Raw genomic sequence first — 24007 nt, forward strand, 5'->3', positions numbered from 1 at the left:
GGGGAAATCCTGGGAAACAGCACAGAACACACTTCAGAGTTATCTTCCTAAGGTGCCAGGTGAGGGAGCTGAGGTATTTATACGCCCTCTCCTGAGACTCATGGGTTGAGGACTGCTGGGAGCTGCAATGACAATGCCCTGGCACTTGGGCCTGCTTCCTGGGGGCAAAAGCCTCAGGCACAGAGATGCATACACTGGGGTTTGAAGTTGATTGTTACATACTGTAATGGTAGCATCCAAGCAATACTAATAGGGCACTGACAGCATCTACTACAGTTTTATTTTTCACTAAAATGCAAAGGAATTTTTGCATTTCTTTATCAGAAGAAGGAAAAGTATGCCAGTCTTCTCATTTTGACGGTTGTGCCCACATGAGCCAGCAGAACCTGAAGGGGCAATATGTTTGGTAGTGGGATCATTTGGGGCTTGTGAGGGGGCTGGGTCTGGGGAACACGGGCAAGGTGTTTGGTGAAGGGGGTCATTCTGGTGGGGGACTGCAGTGATGATGCTAGTGGCAGCTGTGCCCTTGGCAATGGGAGTGGGGGTCTGCAACTGCAGTGGACCCTGAAGGCAGTAGGGAGGTGCTTCTTTATAGCCCTTAGAGACTGCAGCAAAAAACATCCTTGAATAAGGCTAGAGTAGGTAAGGGAAAAATGGCAGGCACAGCAGTGGACTCAGCTTGATTGTGAATCCCTTTCTTGGGCTCTGTGTGGCACTGGAAATACTACAAGTGTCCTGCTGTGGGGGCGGGGGTGGGTCCTGTTGGGTGGATAAGTGATGCTCAGAGCATTTCTAGGGCAGGAGTTGTCAAACTTTTTGCTGCTAAATATTATAGGGGTACTACTGTCTCTGTTGTAACTACTCAGCTCCCCTGTGGTATAGCAAGAAATGGTCACAGACAATATGTAAAGAATGCTTATGGCTGTATTCCACCACAACTTTATTTATGGATGCTGAAATCGAATTTTATATAATTTTCATGTGTCACATTTTTTTTTCTGATTTTGTCCATTCATTAAAAAATGCAAAACCTATTTTTACCTGGCAAGCCACACAAAAACAGGCTGTAGGCTGAATTGGGCCCGTGGGCTGTATTTGCAGACTCTTGTTCTAGGGCTTCTCTCTGACTTGGGCTCCAGGGTTAAGGGCAGATTTCCAACTGATTCTTAACAGCTTAGGAGAGGCAAACCTCCTCCTTGCTCCAGTGAGATAAATGATTCATCCAATAATGGGAAAGGCTCACAAGCAAGGAGACAGAACCTCATGTATACATGGACATTTAACTGGTTCCAGTGAAGGCTTGAAGCCCAATTTGCTAAGCTTCTGCTCATTTATTGCTCCAGAAAGTGCCAGCCTGCATGACCCATCCACAGCCTGTTACTTTGGGGATTTCACAGGGTTCAGAGTAAAGAGGAGACTTTGGGTAAATAAAGATAAGATATTTGGGTGACACTGGTAGAGTGAAAAGGTAGACTTCTGAGCCACATCGCCATGCATTCAGGTTCCAGCTCTGCCATTTACAGCCTAGTGAGCTAAATCAAGATACTTAATTACTCTGGATCTCAGTTTCCTCATCTGTAAAATAAGGAGCAATAATAACCCACCTTTTCGGCTTACTATGAGGATAAAGTAAGACAATATGTGAAATGACCTTGGATCAAGCTCAGGTTGGCATCTCATCTTCACTTAATGGATGGTTTTAAAATTATTTTTAATGCCAACTTCACAAAGCTGTGATAGAAATTGAATGAGATAAACGTGTAAAGGCCTCAGGGACATAGTGTGTGTGAAGAAAATGGTTGCCACTATTACAAATATGATGCAGGAAAAAAAAGGTTAGGTATTTCTCCATCTTCACTTTGGGATGATGGCTCTCAAGAGGTGGGAAGAGGAGGAAAATGGCACCTGCATAATTTTGATTGCAGAATATTTGTATTCTTTCCCTTTCTGAAGTTCCTGAATAGCAAATGTTTTTGACAGCAATTGGGTCTGGATGCCACGTTTTGAAGCCCAACTGACAAACAAGAGATTATGAGACTGCAGTTATCTTTTACCAGCTGTGTGGAAAAATCCTGTCATTTGGCATCACACAACTATGAATTCTTTTATCTCTTTCTCCCTTCTTATGTGCTCCTGGAGCATATGTAAGCAAGCTCTGACATTGATAACACGTTCTTATTAACTATTATCTGAAAGATGGGATGCCAACATAGGAGTTTTGCATTGCATATCAGATGGAAATTTCCACTGGGGAATGGAACGTTATCCACTCCTGGCCAATGACATCCCAAGGTTGAAGTTACCATCTACATACACCGTAGTCTGAGGTCATGAATTGGCTAGATTTCTGCCCAAATCTTTGCCTACTCCTTCAGAAGGAAATGGAATATGAGGCAACTATGGGCCCTTAGAGGGAACAGAAAGTTAATTTTCTGTCATGTAAACGTTAGCTTCTTAGGCAATGTAGATGGAGCAGGTGAGTGAAGCCAGAAGGATGGGGTTGTGCTTATAGAAAGGCCAAATGAACAGGCTGAGCGGACACCCTATGGGGGCCCTTGAGATGCACCCATGTGCATCTCATCCCACCCCATGTGGTCTAAGCAGAACATGTAATTCCTATTTTCCTTGACAGGAATTGGTTAAATAAAGGGCATGTTATCCACTCTTGGCCAATGAGATGAGGAAAAACCTGCAGAGTGAGTGTGTGTGTGTGTGTGTGTGTGTGTGTGTGTGTGTGTTGGTTGGGGGGCAGTCTGGGAAAAGTTTATGTTCTGTGAAGAAGGAACTCAGAGAGAGAGTGCCTTTTCTCCCTGTGGACTTTGCCATGAGAGCCTGGTGCTGAGGTGTCATCCTGCTATCATCCCTCAGAGAGGCCAGCATCAAGTATGCCTGAATGGCAAGAGGGATGGTTCCTGGATCCCTAAGGACAGCACTGCCTGGCAGCTGATCTCTACCTGCCTTCAAATTATAATATCTCTGTGCTTGCTCATTGTTGAAGTCAGTTTGATTTGGAACTCTCTGTTCCTTGCAGCCAGAAAGATCCTATCTTGGGCCACAGTTTTGACACTGGAATATCCACTAAGGTGAGAAATAAGGGAAGGGTGTGCACTCGGCATTTAGGGGAGGGGAGCAGCTGGCTACTTTTAATGGGTTAGTGTGAAACATACCTTGTACTTTAACTGAAGCATCCTATATTAATTAGCTAACTTATTAATGAGCCTGTATAAGGCACCTACTACATGGTCAGCATAGGGACAGGTCTTTCTGAGAATAAAAGAGTCATATAAAACATTCTAGTTGTCAAGCATCATAAAATTTAGTTGGTGGAGACAAGACTATAAATAAAACAAAATAAGTGGTTTACAGAAGGGCGTGATGAGTGTGTGCTAGAGTACGTAAAAGCTTCGTGGGAGATGGAGAAAGCTAAGTTGGGTCTTAATCAGCAGAAAGAACAAAGGTGAGGACATAGAGACGTTAAGTCACATGCTCCAACACAGCCAGAAAGTGGCAGAGCTGGGGTTCAAACCCAGGATGTCTGTCTCCTTCCAACCCTGGGCATGTAACTACTACACTGGAACATATTTGTGCTCCCAATGTATATTTGTAAGCCTGGAATGCCAATCTGTTAATTTATAATGAGAAATTGAACTGGGAAACATTATGAATTCAAAATCTGTGAAGCCAAGAAGCCAAGTTATATTCAGAAGGTCCCCAAGGGGGCCTGATATTAACAGACAGGATATTCTTGACACCAGGATGGAGGCATGTGTCTTGAAGGGCTAGTCCTTCTCTTCCTGGCTAGGTACTGGTAAGAGAATGGCCAGTTTTGGAGTCTTGGGGCTCCCATTTAAATGCTCCAGGCTGTTCCTAAAGTTCTTCTTCAGTCATGGTGTAAGTCAACTGGTCAGTCCTCTAGGTGTTCATTGTGTTCACATTTAATTCAGTGGTGTACTAGCAAGTGTTTAACAAATGGCTCTCTGGGGGGCTGGGGGAAGCCCTAATTTGTAACATTCGCCAAGTCAAGTTCCATGGTATGAATACTCCCTCCAAGACTATTTCAAGCTACCAGCAGGAAGAGATGCACACAATCAATGGCTCTTGAGAGCTGGTACCGGCAGGCTCCAGCACACCACTGTGGTCACATTGCATCCTGCCTCTCAGAGCCTTCCCAGATGCCTTGATGGGAATTATGAAGTGTTCCCAGACTTATGTAGAACATTTACCAAACTAGTTACAGCCATGTGTGTGAACTTTTTCAGTTTAATTATTGGAAAATGGCCTCACTTCCAAATTCTTGGAGAACACTTTGTTTTTACCTCCATGTACCGTCAACTAACAGAGTTGTAAGGTGACTAAAGGAACCAAAGATGGATTTCCTTTCTGTATTGCCTGAAGTACAGAGTTCTGTTAAAAATTACTGTCAAGAGTGAGACTTGTGGTCTGGGCTTCACTGAGTAATACTATGGGTAGCAACAGATAAATTGGCACAGAAGAATCTTCTACAGTACCACCGCCATTCACCCCCTACCTCACTTTGCTATCTTACCCAACATAACATAACAGAAAAAAGAAATTATGTTGCCTAGTAACAGCCCTGAACAAGGGGAGACCAGTCAATACAAATCTGAATTAAGGCAACATCCAACAAAAAAATCCATCTTGAGGATTTATAAGAAAACCAAAGTGTAGTTATAGTCTTACAAGCTGGTGGAGAAGTCCCATTAGCTTTGGGTATTGGATTATTTAGAATAATGTATCTGGGATATGGATTTTTTTTTCTGGGAAGAATAATCTACTCTGAGGCCATGAAAATCAATAGGCCTCTTTGAAGACTGACTTCAGCCGTTATTGGTAATGTTTTGGTTGTGTTTGTGAATCAACAATCAAGCAAAAATAGGGCCATTTAGTAGTTCACACTAAAGAGCAGTACTTGTCAATTTTGCAATGAAGCTTCTCCATCCATTGAATACACCAGCATCTCCCAAGGGCTGCTATGATTCTATGCTATGGAAGCTGACACCAGCACAAACGATTGAGGATAGATCTTCCAGGGTGGCCAATCATCCCAGCATGCCTGAGACTGAGGAGTTTCCCAGGATGCTGGACTTTTAATGCTAAAACTAGCAAAGTCCTTGGCAAACTGGGACAGTTGGTTGCCCTAGATCAGTGGTTCTCAACTGCAAGCGATTTTGACCCTCAGGTAGGGTTGCCAGATAAAATAGAAGACACTCTGTTCAGTTTGATTTTCAGATAGACAATGAATAATTTTTCAGTATAAGTATGTCCCAAATACTACAATAGGACACACTTAGAGTTAAAAAGAATTATTTTGCTTGACTAAAATTTGAATTTAACTAGGCTTTTAACTGTTTTTAAAATTTTTTTGTAAATCTTACAATCTCACCCCCAGGAGATAATTGGTAATGATTGGAAGCCTCTTTGGTCGTCACAACCGCAACTTCATCAGGGATGCTACTAGCATCTAGTGGGTAGAGGCCAGGCATGCTGCTAAACATCCTATAAGGCACCAATGCAGACAACAGCTGCCTACGACAAAGAATTATCTGGCCTGAAATGTCAGTGGTGCAGAGGTTGGGAAACCCTGCCCTAGACCTTAAGCCGGTACCACGGAGCTCCATCTTCCTTGAGAAAACACTAAAGGATCGACATGGGCTTCCCTGCTTCATGCACACAGATGGAAAAATGTCACATACACTCCTGACTGACACTTTCAGTCCGATGGCATCAAACAGCCATTGGGAGTTTAAGAAGTGTCCAGCAAAATGGGATGCTTCCCTTTGCCGGGCTCCCCCTTCCACACTTGGGTGGAGGCAGTGCGTGCCATCAAACAATAGAGCAGATAAAAGCTGAATCAGGGTGGTCTCCAGGATGCCCCCATCTCCCCAGACTTCTATGGTGACATTTCTTGCACTCCTGAAGTTTGTTCATGGCTTTGAAAACACAGTTTCAGAATGTCTTCATTGTTTTATACGGTACTGGCCGCGCCTGGAGTTTTCCTGAAGGAAACTGTAGCAGCAGGAATTTTGTGCAATACTATAATAAGGGGGCTTTATCCTTTCAAAAATACATCCTTTCTCCTTGTTGTCAACTCTCCAACAGCCTTGTGAAAAATGTAGCTCAGAAGTTACTGAGGCGTTTTTCTGTTTTTCCTGTCTCGTTTTAGTTCATATCAAGCAACAGAAAGCAATTCTGTTATTCACACTTAGGCATGCTAACTTGAATGAATGAATGAATGAATGAATGAATGAATGAACAAATCAAACATCAATCCTGTGCTCATTTCCCTAGTGTGTAAGAACTGAAATGTAAAAAGTGGCATCTGCTTAAAAGGAATTGATGAATTTGAGTTCTCTAGGTACCTTATACAAGTGAAATATGTGTTTAATGGGCACAGAGTTTCAGTTGGGAAGATCAAAACGTTCTGGGAGGTGGATGTTGATGATGGTTGCCCAACTATGTGATTATACTTAATGTCACAGAACTGCACACTTAAAAATGGTTAAAATCGTATATTTAATCACAATTTAAAGAAAGGAATTGGTGATACATGTCTAGGCATGTAAGTTTTGATATATGCTTGCTGATTGATTATTTACCTAAGGTCTGTTTACATATTTTCCCCTGGTAAACTTGGTAGTTGCCTCATTGTCTTGTATCCTTATCATTAAATTAAGTGGACAATGACTCTTTCTTCTTTTCCTTCTTCTTAACTCCAGCAGTCACATGAAGATAGAAATATATTTCCTCTTTGCAAGTTACTCTTTTTAAATTTTTTAATTTTTGTGGGTACATAATAGGTGTATGTATTTATGGGGTACATAAAATGCTTTGAAACAGGTATGCAATGCATAATAATTACATCATGGAAAATGGGGTATCCATTCCCTCAAATATTTATCTTTTGTTTTATAATCCAATTATATTCCGGAGTATACTCTGAGTACTCCAAATGTACTCCATAGTATGATTTAGTTACTATTGACTATAGTCACCCGGTTGTACTACAAAATACTAGGTCTTATTCATTATTTCTAACTAATGTTTTTGTACTCATTTACCATTCCCCCTCCCCTTCACAGTACCCCATTACCCTTCCCAGGCTGTAGTAACCATCCTTCTACTCTCTATGTCCATGAGTCTGATTGTTTTGATTTTTATTAATAAATCCTGCAAATAAGTGAGAATATGCAATGTTTGTCTTTCTGTGTCTGGCTATTTCACTTAACACAATGACCTTCAGTTCCATCCATGTTGTCGCAAATGACAAGATCACATTCTTTCTTACGGCTGAATAGCACTCCATTGTGTATAGTTACGATATTTTCTTTATTCATTCTTCTGTTGATGGACACTTAGGTTGCTTCCAAATCTTGCTTATTGTGAACAGTGCTCAACAAATAAGGGAGTACAGGTATCTCTTCACTATACTGATTTCCTTTCTTTCGGGAATATACCCAGCAGCGGGATTGCTGGATCATATGGTAGCTCTATTTTTAGTTTGTTTAGGAACCTCCAAACTGTTCTCCGTAGTGGTTGTACTAATTTACATTCCCATCAACAGTGTACCAGGGTTCCCTTTTCTCCACATCCTCACCAGCATTTGTTATTGCCTGCCTTTTCAATATAAACCATATTAACTGGGGTGAGGTCTGCAGGTCCTGTTCTTGAAGTCTCCCACCATTTCTCCACTAAGATGTGAAAATGGAAGACGAGCAGGCAAGCCTGTGGGAACCATCTGTGTCACTGGCATCTGAGAAAAGCCACCACCCAGGGCAGGATGCCACGGGACAGGGGAGCATAAGCAACTGAAAATGAAGCGGCCATAAGGCCAGGGCTTGGAGTCTGTGGGTTTCACTAAAGAAACCCCAACACTGGCAGCTCTTCCAGCTGAGGAACTAGGTCCCTGGGATGGGCCCTGATAGGGGGCATCTAGACTGGGAAACTGGCATCAGCCCTGCCAAGATCCTGTTTTTGGAATCTTGATGCTGGGCACTAGGCCTCTCAAATCACTCACCTCTAGTCTCTCCACCCCTCTCCTTAAACCCCTTCAGCTCAGACATAGGATGCTCTCCTAGGCTAAGGTCTCTGTTCCCTTTCACGTGGGGTTTGGGGCCTGTGTTTCTGCTATGTTTACTACACTGAATCACTCCTACCACAGCCTAAGCCCACTCCCCCTGTCTGAAATCAAGGAATCTTGACCTCGTGAGAACCATGAAGGGACCTGAGCACTCTCTGTAAAATGTGCACAGTGATCACAGATGAACAAATTGGACAGTGGCCTCAAAGTTCTTGGGCACCGTGAGCAGCTACACATCCAAAGATGTGTCTGTGGACCCTGTCTCTTGTTCCACCCAAGTGTTCTACTTTTCTTTAGAGCATGGAGCAAAAACCCTGACCTGATTCACTCTGGCAAGGACGTGCCCAGGGAAAAACTAGAGGGGAGAACATTTAATGTGGGTAAAGGAACCTGGATAAAAGTTAAAAACACACGCTTTCGAAGGAATCGGCTCTGAGTGTAAGAATCGGTTTGAGTATAGTCATGGTCCTCTGCCTTGGGCTTTCTTTGAGCACACAGAACTTTACCTGTGTGGGTTGCCCAAGAGCAGGGTCGCAGAGAAGCCCACCTCCACCTCTTCCTCATACGCAAGTCTCACTGCAAGGCAAATCTCAGGCATGTGCCTCAGCATCATGTGAGGGTGAAGGTGAGTGTGAAGAGGCTCTGGCAAGCGATTGAGCAGAAGGGTGCATGGGCACATGCCATTCCTGGCCCAACAACTTCTCAGCTGTGAGTACTCAGCCAGGGAAGTCTCCCTAAGCCTCGGTTTGTTCACCTGGGAAATTAAGATAAGTAGCTACCTTTGTGAGGGCTCAAAGGGCACCTGGTGCCTAGCAGTAGCCACTTGTGTGAAAGTCTGTCTTAGGTGAGGTAACCTAGAGGCAGAGCCTGAGACAGGGATTCAAGTGCATGCAGTTTACTGAGGGTGTGCTCTCCGGAGAAAGCGAACAAGGAAAACAAGATGGGGCGGGGGAATACACTAAGCAAAGAAGTGGTCCTGCTGAGTCTGCTTGAGCCTATGCCATGGGGAGCCCTGGAGCATGAACTGCACCCTTCTAGACTGGTCCCTTCTAGAGGCCAAGAGCAATCATTGTCTACAGGTTGCCTCTAAGTGGGTAGGGAGGGTAGCGAGGAAACTCTACCTTTACCTTTTAGAGGTAGAGGTAGAGGTAGCTCTCTGAAACAGGAAGCTCTCGTTTAGCTGAGGCCAACACTTTGAACTGCCTTATTCAGCACAGGTCAGCTGTGAGCACTCTAGTCAACATTCATCGCAGCTGGGGATGGGCACCCCTTGGTGAAGAAGATCTGGGTAGGGCACCATCAGCATCCACCACACGTCCTTGGCTCCTTAGAACTTCCAGCAGTAAATTACCTCGTTCAGTTGGCACAGAGGCGTACCTGACTTGTCTTGAAGCTGGTGCTATCCTGAGTTGCATCATAGCAAGATGCTACTGGATGCCCCATGCCTGTGGCATCACAACATCACTGTGTGTCTCTGGGTACCACTCTTCTGATCTCACAGGAAGTAACTAAGCAGGGGAGTCGTTTTGCCAAGAGCAGTGATGAATTCACACTGACCAGCCACACCCTTTTCTTGTCACCATTTTGATCAAGTATCTCTTCACAAAAGGCTGAGAGGGCCCTGTCTGAGATCAATAACTAGAACCTTGCTTTTCCAGCTGCGGCAGACAGAGGAGCAGCCTGGGCATCACCTAGCCACTTCTTAGGAAGGCAGAGTCTAGAGGCTCAGAACCATAGTCTAACAGGACCCCCAGGTGATCCATGTGTACAGTGAAGCGTGAGAATTGCTGGAAAAGACACTTCCCTTTCTTTCCTCCACAGCACCATTGCAATGCTTCAATGTTTACACTTATCTTGTTTGTGTCCCAGAAAAGAGTGGCAGCATGAAGCCAACAAGGACTCGGGTTTGAAACCCAGCTTTGTCAGAAACTAGTTAGTTAACCATGGGTAAAAGGCTACACCACTCTTGTGCACTTTTTTTCTCTACAGTGAAGAGGATAATTTCTAAATCATAAGGTTGTCATGAGACAATGTATTTGAAACACCAAACTGTGCAAAGCCCATAGTAGGCATAAAAAAAAAAAAAAAATCCCAAAGAACTGGCTTAGTGCTTGACATGGACTCACATTTAGAAAATTCAATTGAAATGAACTGCATTTAAGCAGGTTGGCTTTCAGCCTCCAAAGAGCCAGAATGTCTGCACATGGAGGAGGAGGGAGTTTCAGAAACTTTGATCTCACTGCCTGTTCTCATTCCTCTTGCCCTTGATGGTTTTCAAAGCATGTCATCAGCTGTTGACACATGGACAGATATGTCACTGCCTATGCAGTGTCTTTGCCTTGCGACGTCTGAGAGAATGGATGGAGACTAAAGGGACAGAGAGCAGGGACAGAGGCTATGTGGCCTTGGCATTTGGAGAGCACAGGCCACCCTCTAGACTTCAAAGCAAATACAGCAATCCAGCGGAACACACCAAACTGAACCCTGGCTCCCATTTTGTTTGCCCTATACAGGTTATACATTTTTTAAATTACTTGAAGATCCTACATAAGCATTTTATGCTTCTCACTATTTGAGCACTCAGGGTATGCCAAGATTTTTGCATAATTTTTGTGTTTTATCTTAACAGTGGCTCTGTGAGGTGCATGCAATGAGTCTCATTTAATGGATGAGAAAAGTGATGCTCTGAGAGATAAATATGATTCCTATAACTACACAGGAGGCTAGTGGCTGAACCACACAGGAGGCTAGTGGCAGAGCCTGGACATAAACCTGGATCTGGCAGATTCCAGAGTTCCTAAACCCTTGGCTGTAGGCTTAGCATCATACAGGTGTGCACGTAAAGAGCTGCAAGCTGGTAAGCCCCCACAAAATAAAAAAGAACCAACTAATTCCACTATCAGTTATTTATAAATTCAGAAACTAGTCGAAAAGAAAGGGAAAAAAATCAACGACAAGTTTTTAGGATGCCTACTCTTTCATATGCCCTTGAATGTGTGATCAAATTCCCTAGGGCAAACCCTTCTCTTCACACAAGTGCCAGAGTAAGAACAGGACCCCTCTAAAGCCTACTGCACACCCCCACCAGCAATCTAAGGGTTGATTGGGTCCTTGAGCTGCAGTCAAACCTTCAAATGGGGCTTGTCCCCGGTGACCAGCAGTTCTGCAGAGTCCTGCTTATCTGTAGGAACTATGGGGCCCCCTTGTCACCCAGCTCTGATGCTACCTTGTCATTCCCCCCAGCTCACACTCAGAATTCTCCACCCTACCATCTCCTGCCAGGACATTCCAAGAATGTAGAGTAACAGGGAACAGCTAGGCCCCAAATCACTTCCAGTCATAATTTTATATTATACTAGCACCCTCAAACTGTGGTTCCTCTTAAAGATATCCTTTCTGGCTTTCTGTCTTCTGTAGAGTCTTGCTAGATTTATATGATGACAGAATGTTAAAAGTGGGAAAGGTTCTATTTCCTATTCATACAGACCCATCTCCCACCCACAGGGATTCCTTCTTCAGCACCCCTGACAGGATGGTGATGCAGCCTGTGCTTCTTCCTTTGGAAATATAAAATGTATTACCTCAGAGGGCATTCTGTACTGTATTTCAGAGCTCTGAGTTTTAACAAACCCTTCTTTATACCTACCTGAAATCTGCTCCATTTTTATACAATGTATTCACCAGCAAACCTGTGTTGAGCATAGATTTAGTTATGACATAATATCACAAGTGACAGAAAACCCACTCAAATTGACTTACCCTATAAAAGGTATTACTAGGAAAAAAATGGCTTCAAGTGAGGCTTGTTTCAGAGTTCAAAAATTCCACAAAAGACCAGGTGGTGCTCTCCTTCCACTCTGTCTTCCACGTTTTTTAAAATTTTTGTTTATTTTTAGTTTTAGTTTTTGAGATGGAGCCTCACTCTGCCACCCAGGCTGGAGTGCAGTGGCGTGATCTTGGCTCACTGCAGCCTCTGCCTCCTGGGTTCAAGCAATTCCTGCCTCAGCCTCCCGAGTAGCTGGGACTACAGGCACATGCCACCATTTTTAGTATTTTTAGTAGAAATGGGGTTTCGTCATGTCGGCCAAAGAACTGCTGAGCTCAGACGATCCACCCGCCTCGGCCTCCTAAAGTTCTGGGATTACAGGCGTGAGCCACCGCGCACCGCGCCTGGCTTCCATGTTGTTTTTCCACTCATCTTTGAGCTCTGCTGGCCCTCCTGGTTCAATGAGGTTGTGAGCAAAACGGCTGCTGCAGACCAGTCCTCTTACCTCATCCTCCAGGAGAACCAAGCAACTCTGTTGCTAGCACCTCCCACACCGCCTAAGACTCTCTCTTATTGGCTCACACTGGGTCATGTGCCCATCTCGGAACCAATAACTGCAATCAGAGAGATGGGCTATGGAGACAGAGAAGGGAACAACAGACAGCAGAGCCAACTTGAGGGTAGAGGGGCGGGAGGAGGGAGAGGATGGCAAAACTATCTGTCAGATTTTATGCTTATTACCTGGGTGGTAAAATAATGTGTACACCAAATCTCTGTGACACACAATTTACCTATATAACAAACCTGCACATGTACCCTTGAGCCTAAAATAAAAGTTTAAAGAAAAGAAAACTTGAAATGAAAGAGGGGTAAATTCTCTAAAGGAAAGTGAGAACATCATTGATAAGAGAAGGTGGGAATAAACGCTGGTCAGAAACCCCCAAATGCCTCCTACCATTCTTTGCTTTTTGACAGCCACGATGCTGGTTACTGAGGATGGCAAGTTGACTGAAACTCAGCCCCAACCTAAAGAAGCCAATAACTACACACGAACAGAAAAACAAATACTGCACATTCTTACTTATAAGTGGGAGCTAAACACTGAGTATACATGGACACAGAGAAGGGAACAAGAGACAATGGAGGCAACTTGAGGCTAGGGAATGGGAGGAGGGAGAGGATAGGAAAACTACCTATCAGATTCTATGCTTATTACCTAGGTAGTAAAATAATGTGTACAACAAACCTCTGTGACACACAATTTACCTATATAACAAACCTGCACATGTACCCTTGAACCTAAAATTAAAGTTTTTTAAAAAAGAAGCCAATACCTTGGTGGGAACACTCATTATTACTGTATAAGGTTCATATCAGTGCTACTACATTCTGGAGTAGAGAAAATACATCCTCTTTTTATTGAGGGATCTTCCAAGCATCTGAAGACAACTCGCCTACCTCTTCAAACTCTCCCCTAAGTTAAACGTCGCTGGCGTATCCAGTTTTAAGCCCTCTGACTTGGCTGCAAGACTCAGACTATGACAGTCCCCTCCTGGGAATAATATGAACACAGTGCACAGAATTGAACCTGATCTCCAGAAACAATGGGACTACCTTAGGCTGGGATCCCCAGCAATAGAATCTGAGACAAGGATTGATACTGAAAGGGTGAAAACGAAAAGCATTCCCCTCAAAAACTGGAATAAGATAAGGATGACCACTCTCACTACTCGTATTCAGCATAATACTGGAAGTCCCTGCCAGAGCAATCAGGAAAGAGAAAGGAAAAAAAGGCTTCCAAGTAGGAAAGGAAGAAGTCAAACTATCTCTCTTCACTGGTGATATGATTCTCTACCTAGAAAACCCTAAAGACTCTGCCAAAAGGCTCCTGGAACTGATAAATGAATTTAGTAAAGTTTCAGGATACAAAATTAATGTACAAAAACTAGTAACATTTCTATATACCAATAACATTCAAGGTGAGAGCCAAAGCCAGAACATAATCCCATTTACAATAGCCATAAAAAAGTTATTTAGAATACATCTAATCAAGAAAGTGAAAGATCTCTACAAAGAAAACTACAAAACACTGCTGAAAGAAATCATAGATGACACAAACAAATGGAAAAACATTCCATGCTCCTGGATTAGAAGAATCATTATTGCTAATATGACCATATTGCCCAAAGCAATCTACAGATTCAGTGCTGTTCCTATCAAGATACCAACATCATTCTTCACAGAACTAGAAAAAAAAAATCCTGAAATTCATATGGAATAAAAAAAAAAAAAAAGAGCCCAAAGAGCCAAAGCAAACCTAAGCAAAAAGAACAAAGCCAGAGGCATCACGTTACCTGACTTCAAACTATATTGTAAGGCCACAGTAACCAAAACAGCATGGTACTGGTACAAAAACAGACACATAGACCAATGAAACAGAATAGAGAACTCAAAAATAAAGCCACACACCTACAGTCAACTGATCTTCAACAAAGCCAACAAAAATAAGCAATGGGGAAAGAACTCCCTATTCAACAAATTGTGCTGTGATAGCTCTCTAGCCAAATGCAAAAGAATAAAACTGGGCACTTACCTTTCACCATATACCAAAATTAACTCAAGATGAACTAAATATTTAAATGTAGACCTCAAACTATAATAATCCTAGAGGAAAACCTAGGAAACACCATTTTTGACACCAGCCTTGGGAAAGAATTTATGACTAAGTCCTCAAAACAATTGCAACAAAAACAGAATTAACAAATGGGACATAAATAAAGAGCTTCTGCATAGCAAAAGGAACTATCCACAGAGTAAATGGAAACCTACAAAATGGGAGAAAACAGTCACAAACTATGCATCCAACAAAGGGCTAATATCCAGAATCTACAAGGAACTTAAACAATTGACAGCAAAAACAAAGAACTCCATTAAAAAATGGCGAAAAGACATAAACAGACAATTCTCCAAAGAAGACATATAAATAGCTAACAAACATATGAAAAAATGCTCAACATTACTAATCATCAGAAAGATGCAAATCATAACCACAATGAAATATCATCTCACAGCAGTCAGAATGGCTATTATTAAAAAGTCAAAACCAATGAATACTGGTGAGGGTGCGGAGAAAAGGGTATGCTTAAACACTGTTGGTGGGAATATAAATTAGTTCAGCCACTGTGGAAAGCAGTTTGAAGATTTCTCAAAGAACATAAATCAGAGCTACCATTCACTTCAGCAATCCCATTAGTGGGTATTCATCCAAAAGAAGATAAATTTCTCTATTAAGAAGGCACATGCATTTGCATATTCATCACAGAACTATTCACAATCGCAAAGACATGGAATCAACCCAGGTGCCCATCAATAGTGGATTGGATAAAGACAATGTGGTACATACATACCATGGTATACTATGCAGCCGTATAAAGGAACAAAATCATGTCCTTTGCAGCAGCATGGATGCAGCTGGAGACCATTATTCTAAGTGAATTAAGGCAGGAACTGAAAACCAAATACCACATGTTCTTGCTTTTAAGTAGGAGCTAAACAGTAGGTACTCATGGACATACAGATAGGAAAAATAAACACTGGGGGCTACTAGAGGGAGGAGGGAAGGAGGCAAAGGTTGAAAAACTATTCCGTCCTATACTTAATACCTGGGTGATGAGATCAATTGTACCTCAAACTTCAGCATCATGCGATATACCCAGGTAACAAACCTGCATGCACATGTACCCCCGAATCTAAAATAAAAGTTAAAATTATAAAAATAAATAAGTAAATATTGTAAAAAAACAAACCAGAAAACCACAATTATATATTTAGGTTTATTTATTTTGTGTGTCAAAATAAATTCTTGTTTTACCAGAAAAAAAAGGATTTATCTGGGAGGTGATCTCAGGAGATACCAGTACGGTAGGTAGGGGAGAAAAACTGATGCAGAGTGGTTAATGAGCAGGTTATCACCATGGGCAACGGGGGCTCCCTCCCAGGGAATTCTGGGAGACCATGAAGAGCATGCCATAGAGCAGCCCCAGTCAAGGAGAACGAGGCTGGGTAGTTAGTTCCCAACTGCCATCTGTCTATTGGTCGAAGCTGCTCCAAGGGTGTTGTTATGATTTGAATATGGTTTGTCTGGCTCTGCCAAGTCTTATGCTAAAATTTGATCCCCAGCGTAGGAGGTGGGGACTGGTGGGAAGTGTTTGGGTCATGGAGGTAGATCCCTCATGAATGACTTGGGGCCATTCTCCCAGGAGTGAGAGCTGGTTGTTAAAGAGCCTCCTCCTTCCTCCCTCCTCCTCTCTCCCTCCTCTTCCTCCTCCTCCTCCACCTCTTCTCCTCCTCCACCTCCTTCTCCTCCCTCCTCCCCCCCTCTTCTCCCTTTTCCCTTCCTCCTCCTCCTCCTTCTTCTTCTTTCTCTCTCTCTGTCTCTCTCCCTCTCTCAGCATGTGATCTCTGCACATGACAGCTCCCCTTTGCCTTCCACCATGTGTGGAAATAGCCTGAAGCCCTCACCAGAAGTAGATGCCGGCAGCATGCTTCTTGTACAGCCTGCAGAACGGTGAGCTGAATGAACTTTTTTTCTTTGTATATTACCCAGGCTCAGGTATTCCTTTATAGCAACACAAATGGACTAATCAGGTGTTAACTTCCTGGCACCCTGGCCCGCCCCAAGCACAGGCCAAACACAGCCCTGAGGTCAGAGAAGTCACAGGTAGACAGATGGGGAAGCTGTGGTCTGAAGGACAAAGACCTCAGTCAGTCAATCAATAGTTTGTGCCAGGCACAGTGGCTCACACCTATAATCCCAGCACTTTGAGAGCCTGAGGCAAGACGATCGCTTGAGCCCTTCTTGCATTAAGAAGTTGCTGGCCTTAAGGGGACCGTGAGTGGAGAGAGAACATGGAGAGAGAACTAACAGCACTTGTGACAGGGACTACTACTCCCCTTGAGCTGGACACTCACTCCATTTCTACATGAACAGTGTTAGCACCCAGACATCTTATAAGCTACGACTGAATCTGTGGTTTCAGAAAATAAACAATCCAGAGCTTGATCTCATCGAGTGTTTGGTGCCCACCAGTACTTCCCACCACTCCATCCTGTGCCTGTGCCCTCGGGTTTTGAATTAAATGTTGTGTCATGCATTTCTCCCTGGAAATTTTCACTGTTTTGGTTTTAACCCAAGACTCCAGCCTTTTGAAATCATCTGATCTCTTGACTGGATTATCCATTGCACTAACTCTGCCTCCCTGCTTCAATCATGACCAAGTCTTAAGTGTTGCCTTTTGTCTTTTTGTTTTCTTCAAATTTTTATGATACAAGTTATACCTATTGATAATGAAAATTCATTAGAAAAATTAGATCAGTAAGATGAAGGAGAAAAAACTGCCTACTATCCCATCACCCATAGGTAGCTGCTGTTAATGTTGTAGTTTATTTTCTTGTAAAATTTTGTGAACACATAAACATATTTTTTTCTACAAAAATGGGATCACATGATATATTACTGTTTTGTAACTCACCTTTTAACCCTTGAAAATGTATATTGTATGTTCACAAATTATTTTATACTCTTCCCTTCAGAAGGTGAAGTTTAATTCTCTTTCCTTCAAATATGGACTGGGCTTAGTGGCTTACTTCTCACATATATAAAAGAAAAAAATAATAATTTTATAGTAGAAAAATCTGGCAAACACCACTGTAACCAAGTGATCAGGTTAAAATCACCACCGATAAGTCATGTTAATATCACGTGCTCCCTGCTGCGATGCAGTGAGACGGGCACTTCGCCTCAGTGGCAATGTTCTTCACCAATACCTGTAACTCTGTCTAATCTTGAAAACATATCAGACAAACCCCGACTGAGGGACAGCCTCCAAAACATCTGGTCAGTCTTCTTCAAAAGTGTCAAGGTCACGAAAACAAGAGAAGACAGAAACGGCCACAGATTGGAGAATGCTAAGGAGACATGACAGCTAAATGCAATGTGATATCCCAGACTGGATCCTGGAACAAAAAAAGAGCCTTATGGAAGACTGGTAAAATTTAAGTGAAGTTGATAGTTTAATAAATAAAATTATATGGTTACTGATATCTTAGCTTTGATAAATCATGGTTATGCAAGACGTTAATATTCAGGGAAGCTTGCATGAAAGGTATACTAGAACTCTCCGTGCCATCTTTGCAACTGCACTATAAATCTAAACAGATTTCAAAATAAAAATGTTGTTATTAATACATATATGTTAATATTAATAAATATATATGTGCTAAACATCTTTCCAGTTCAATCACGATCCACAATAACATTTTTGATGGCTGCCTAGCATTTTATTATACAGAGATACAAAATTTTACTTAATCAATATATAATTTCCCCCCTCAATGTTTCTATTTTTAACACTGGAATGATAATTCTCTTAAATTTCCTTTGTGCGCTTGCCTTTAGGATAAATTTCAAAAGGTAGAATTTCTGGGTGCAATCTCTTTTCCAGTGTCTGGGAATACCTGCACCATTACTACCTAAAAGGCTTATCTAAGATGCAGTTGCTTAGCTCACACCCTGGATGTGCTGAACTCAAATATCTAGGAGTATAGGCCTAGCAACCTGCATTGTCACAAGCAGGGGCAAAGATTGTCATAGGCAGTGTTGTTTGATAAGTATCGCTTTGGTCTTTGATAAAAAAAAAAACTTAAAAAGGGTTGCAGATGCCATGGTTGGCCCATGCCCTCCACAAGGCGTGCATTGACACCCCATGTGCCAACTGGACCTTTGTAGGTGGGGAAGCTGTGGTCTGAAGGACGAAGGGCCCATTTAATCAATAAATAGTTAGCTTGGGCCAGGCACAGTGACTCACACCTATAATCTCAGCACTTTGAGATAACTGCCCCCTCTAAAAATACCTTTTTCCCTGATTTTTTTTTTTTTTTTTTTTTTTCTGGCTGCATTCTCTTTGATTACTTCCTGACATGGCACTAAGTTTATAACATTATTTTTCTCCAAAGCCAACAGATGGATAATTTGGACTTTCTTCTACCATGGTTCATCAATTATTTTTCATTATCAATAGTTTTTTAAAGTTTCTTGTAGCTTCACAACTCATCACTGATAAGGTCCTGTACATTTTAAGGACTATGATCAAATTTAGGAGTGTTCTCTGAAGCCGACAGGTTTCAGGGTTTTGTGTTTTCTTATGCAGTGACCCATCTTTAACTATGATTTGGGTTGAAGATGCTCATTAACCAGTTTGCCATTCACATAATCATCATGGTGGCACACCAGAAGGCCAACACCATCACATCGGACAAGAGATAACGTTCATTGTGATGAGGCATTGAGTAAAACAGAATCCTTCACTCACCATTTCATGTGTCTAGTAACTGGAGGAAATTTCCTCAGAATGTATTTCAAATCTTGTTTTTCCTCCTTCCATCATGCAGTTCCATTGTGAGTGCTGTGGCTTGTGTTTCACATCATATGACAACCTGTGGCCCCGCACCTCCCAGACACAGTGCCAGGTGAGTCAGCTGTGTGGGTGGCAATCAAATTCTCGAAAGTCATTCTTACACTGGGACATCCAGCATAACTTAGCTAAGCCCCAAAGTGATGGTGAACCATATCCCTCCACACCCAACAGCACGAGTGACCAGTTCATCCCCACCTTGGCCAGATCCCGGACCCACCTGGGACTACTGCAGCTGCATCCCACCTAAGGGCAGTGTGACAGAGCAGGCATCCGAGTAGAGAGACGTGGTGGTTTTCATGGGCTGCGATTAAAATATCTTGTTTTTGCACATTTACAAACACATGGCACCCTGGGTCCCAGGGCCTTGGAAGAAGCCTGTGTAAGAGAAGGGACCTCAAACTTATATTTAGTTAGCTTCACAAAGATCAGTCCTGCTTCCAGCTGCAGGTGACGGAAAATCCAGCTCAAAGTGACTCCCAAAACAAGAAATCTTACTGACACACATGACTGAAATTAGAAATGAGCAGTCTGACGAATTCATCTAGTAGTTTCTCAAGTTCACCAGGGACCCAGGCTCTCTCTGCATTTCCTCTCTGCCTTTCTGCAGAGCCAGCCAGCTTCATCTTACACCTGGATCTCCTCCAGTGCTTGAGATGGCTGTCAGGAGCCACCTGTCTTTCTGCCTCCTCCAAGAACTACTACAGACCCTTCAACCACCCTCTCCTTGAGTCTCATTGACTTAAAATGGGTCCCTCACTGGTCTGAAACTCATCATAGGCCAGGCCATAGGGATTACTTCCAGCCCATCAAGTCCATGCCTGGAGTTGAGATCACGGCTCCAGTCCTCACTGCTACTCCTCCATGGGGATGGAGGAGCCAAGCTGTTACAGTCTCACAAAGGTCAGAGGTCATCCACAGTCAGTAGCCTACAGGAAACACAGAGTCACTTTCAACACTGTTTCTGTGGAAAGATGCCTTCAGAGCTCCAAACCATCCATTCATTCTTTTGTTTATCAAATAAGCTTGTACAGATGCCTCCTGGGGCCAGGCCCTGTGCTATAAACTGGGAAATCAAGATGGGACTCAGATATAGCCCTCACCCTTCAGTAAACGGTTTAGTTCAGGAGAAATGAGAGTGGATCACTGCAATAGAGAATGAGGTGGTCAGCCTAAGCACAAAAGAAGGTCCAGGAAAAACCCCAGAGGGAAACACCACTAGATCATCTTTGAGGGGAGAGGGTGAGGGAGAGGGAGAGGATGGGACAGACAGAATGATCCAACTGTGCAAAGGCCTAGGGTATATAGACAAGGGCACATGTGGCTCCACACGGCTGGAGGACAAGGAGAACTGGGTGTCTGCTGGGCAACAACTGCCTCCCACCTTCTGGTTGGAAGTGAGCACATCATGCAGGTCTTTGTGCTGGGCTTTAGGCCTGGGCTTCATCCTAAAGGTGATGAGTGGCCGATGGAGATTATTCAGTCAGAGAGCAACACAGTTAAATTCAGATTTAAAAGCCTGCTTTTTAAAGTAGGTGTGGAGGAGTGATGGGAGCAACACCAGTTAGGAGTTGAGCAGAAATTATTTCAAATTCTGCTTAGTTGGCTGGAGTAGTATTCCCTCTGAAACAGACACCCCCTAATTCCCCAACACACACATATGTGCACATGTATACACACACACACACCCACACACACGGAGCTTCTACCAGTCACTCCTGAGAGAACCCTAAAAATCTCCAAAAATAGCTTCTCTCCCGGTGTTGGCCATTGTCAGCCATCTCACAGCTCCTGGTGTGTATGTATATTAGTGTGTATGCATGTGTATTGGGGGTTGGTAGGGGCTGATCAGCAATCAGCTTTTACCTGTCACTACTTGATGCTCAAACTCTCTGCAAAGAGACCTGAAATCACGTATGAAACAGAAACTGAGCCCTTAGTGTCCCTTTGAAACTCCCTCTGTCTCTTGAAAACCCTGAAATGGGGAAAGATAAGGATGGGACAAGGAGAGAGTACCAGCTTTGCATTCAGTCACGATACGATCTTGAGATAGATATTTTATGTTCCCAAGTTTCTGTTTCCTTATGTGTAAAATGGGAAAGAGTATTCTCAGTTTTGCCTACTTCCTGGGAGACTAAAATGGAACTAAGAGACTAAATTGCTGGAATGGAAGAGCTAAACGTTTCCTTTTAGGAATACCTGTATGGAACAGGCATATAACAATATTAATAACATTTAATTTATGGTTATGTATGTGAATAACATTTATTGAGTACTGTCTTTGAGTCAGGCAACTTCATTAGCCCTTTTAATTCTTAAATGACAGATAAGGAAGGGGTGGCCCAGAGGGGTTAACCAATGTCCTCACAGTCACAGGGCTGGTTAGGGGCAAAGCCAGGATTCTAACTCAGTGCTATCTGGCTCCAGTGGTGCCCTATTGTTACCACTCCAGACTGTCAGCTGAGAACAACTTAGAAGTTTTATGATTTGCACTCCAAACAAAATTTAAACCAGAATGGCATGTACCATTTCCACACTCTTGGAAAAGACAAGAGGTCCCCATATATCAGGTACGTATTTGGAGCAGGTACCATATATCAGGTACGTATTTGGAGCAAACCAAGAATTAACAGGATCTGACTTTGGAAGAGTAAGAGTAACTTCCAGGGGACAGAGCAAGATGGCAGAATAGAAGGCTCCACCCATTGTCCTCCAAGCAAGAACACAATTTTAAAAACTATTTATACACACACAAAAAAATCCTTGATAAGAGCCAAAAATCAGGTGAGCACTAAAAACAGTCTTTTTTCTATCTCTGAAGGGTAAGTCCCAGGCCAGGCAGCATTCACCACTAACTGACTGAAGAACCCTTGGACCTTGAGGGAACGTTGGTGATAGCCTGGCAATACTCTCTGCGGGCCTGTGGCCACAGGGTGAGGCTCCTTTGACTGTGGAAAGGGGAGGGAAGAGTGGGAAGGACTGTGTCTTGTAGTTTGAGTGACAGCTCAGCCACAGTACAATAAAACACCGGGTAGACTTCTGTGGTTTTTGACTCTAATTCCTGGCTCCTGCATAGTACCTCCATACCTGCCCAGGGCCTGGAAGAAGTCACCACCCTAAAGGAAAAGACACAGGCTTGAATGGCTTTGCCACCTGCTGATTGTAGAGCCCTAGGGCCTTGAATGAACATAGGCAGTACCCAGGGAGTGGTTACAGCAAGACTTGGGTGAGATTCAGCACTATGCTGGCTTCAGGTTTGTCCAAACACAGTACTAGTGGTGGTGGCCACAGGGATTCTTGTGTCACTCTACACCCAGCTTCAGGTGGGTCAGAACAGAGAAAGACCCTCTGTTTATTTGGGAGAAAGTAAGGGAAGAGAACAAGAGTCTCTGCCTGGTAATCCAGAGAATTCTGGATCTTCTCCAAGACTGCCAAGGCAGTAAATCTATGAGTCTGCAAGGACCACAGCATTAGTGGGCTTCAGATAGACCCCTCACAACACCTAAGTCCTTTCGAATATATGGAATGCCTTCCTTTCCAAGAATGATGAGTACAAACAAGTTCAGACTGTGAAGACTATAATAAATACCTAACTCCTCAATGTCCAGACACAGGCAAACATCTACAAGTATCAAGACAATCCAGGAAAGCAAGACCTCACCTAAAGAACTAAATAAGGCACCAGAGACCAATCCTGGAGAAACAGATAAGTGACCCTCAGAGAATTCAAGATAGTTATTTTGAGAAAACTCAAATTCAGGATAACACAGAAAAGGAATTCAGAATTCCATCAGACAAATTTAACAAAGAGATTGAAATAATTACAAAGAATTAAGCAGAAATTAAGCACACCCCACTTTCAGCATTGGACAGATCTTCCAGACAGAAACTCAACAAAGAAACATCAGACTTAATCTTCACTATAGATCAAATGGATTTATTAGATACTTACAGAACATTTCATCCAACAGCTGCAGAATACACATTCTTTTCCTCAGTACATTGATCATTCTTAAGTATAGACCATACATTTGGTTACAAAACAAGTCTTAAAACATTCAAACTGTGGTGGCTCATGCCCGTAATCCCAGCACTTTGGGAGGCCAAGGTGGGCGGATCACCTGAGGTCAGGAGTTTGAGACCAGCCTAGTCAACATGGCAAATTCCATCTCTACTAAAAATACAAAAAATAGCTGGGCATGGTGACACATCATTGCAGTCCAGCCTGGGTGACAGAGCGAGACTCCGTCTCAAAAAAAAAAATAAAATAAAATAAAAAATAAAAAAATTAAATAATATCAAGCATCTTCTCTGACCATAATGGAACAAAAATAGAACTCAATAATGAGGAATTTTGGAAACTATACAAACACACAGAAATTAAACAATATGCTCCTGAATGACCAGTGGGTCAGTGAAGAAATTAAGAAGGAAATTAAACAATTTCTTGAAACAAACGATAATGGAAACACAACACATCAAAACCTATGGGATACAGCAAAAGCAGTACTAAGAGGCAACTTTATAGCTACAAGTGCCTACATCAAAAAAGAAAAAGAGGAAAAATGTCAAATAAACCACCTAACAATGCATGTTAAAGAACCAGAATAGCAAGAGCAAACAAACACAAAAATAGTGGAAGAAAAGAAATAATAAAGATCAGAACAGAAT

Source organism: Mandrillus leucophaeus, unplaced genomic scaffold, assembly GCF_000951045.1.
Source record: "Mandrillus leucophaeus isolate KB7577 unplaced genomic scaffold, Mleu.le_1.0 Scaffold265, whole genome shotgun sequence".
Taxonomy (NCBI): domain Eukaryota; kingdom Metazoa; phylum Chordata; class Mammalia; order Primates; family Cercopithecidae; genus Mandrillus; species Mandrillus leucophaeus.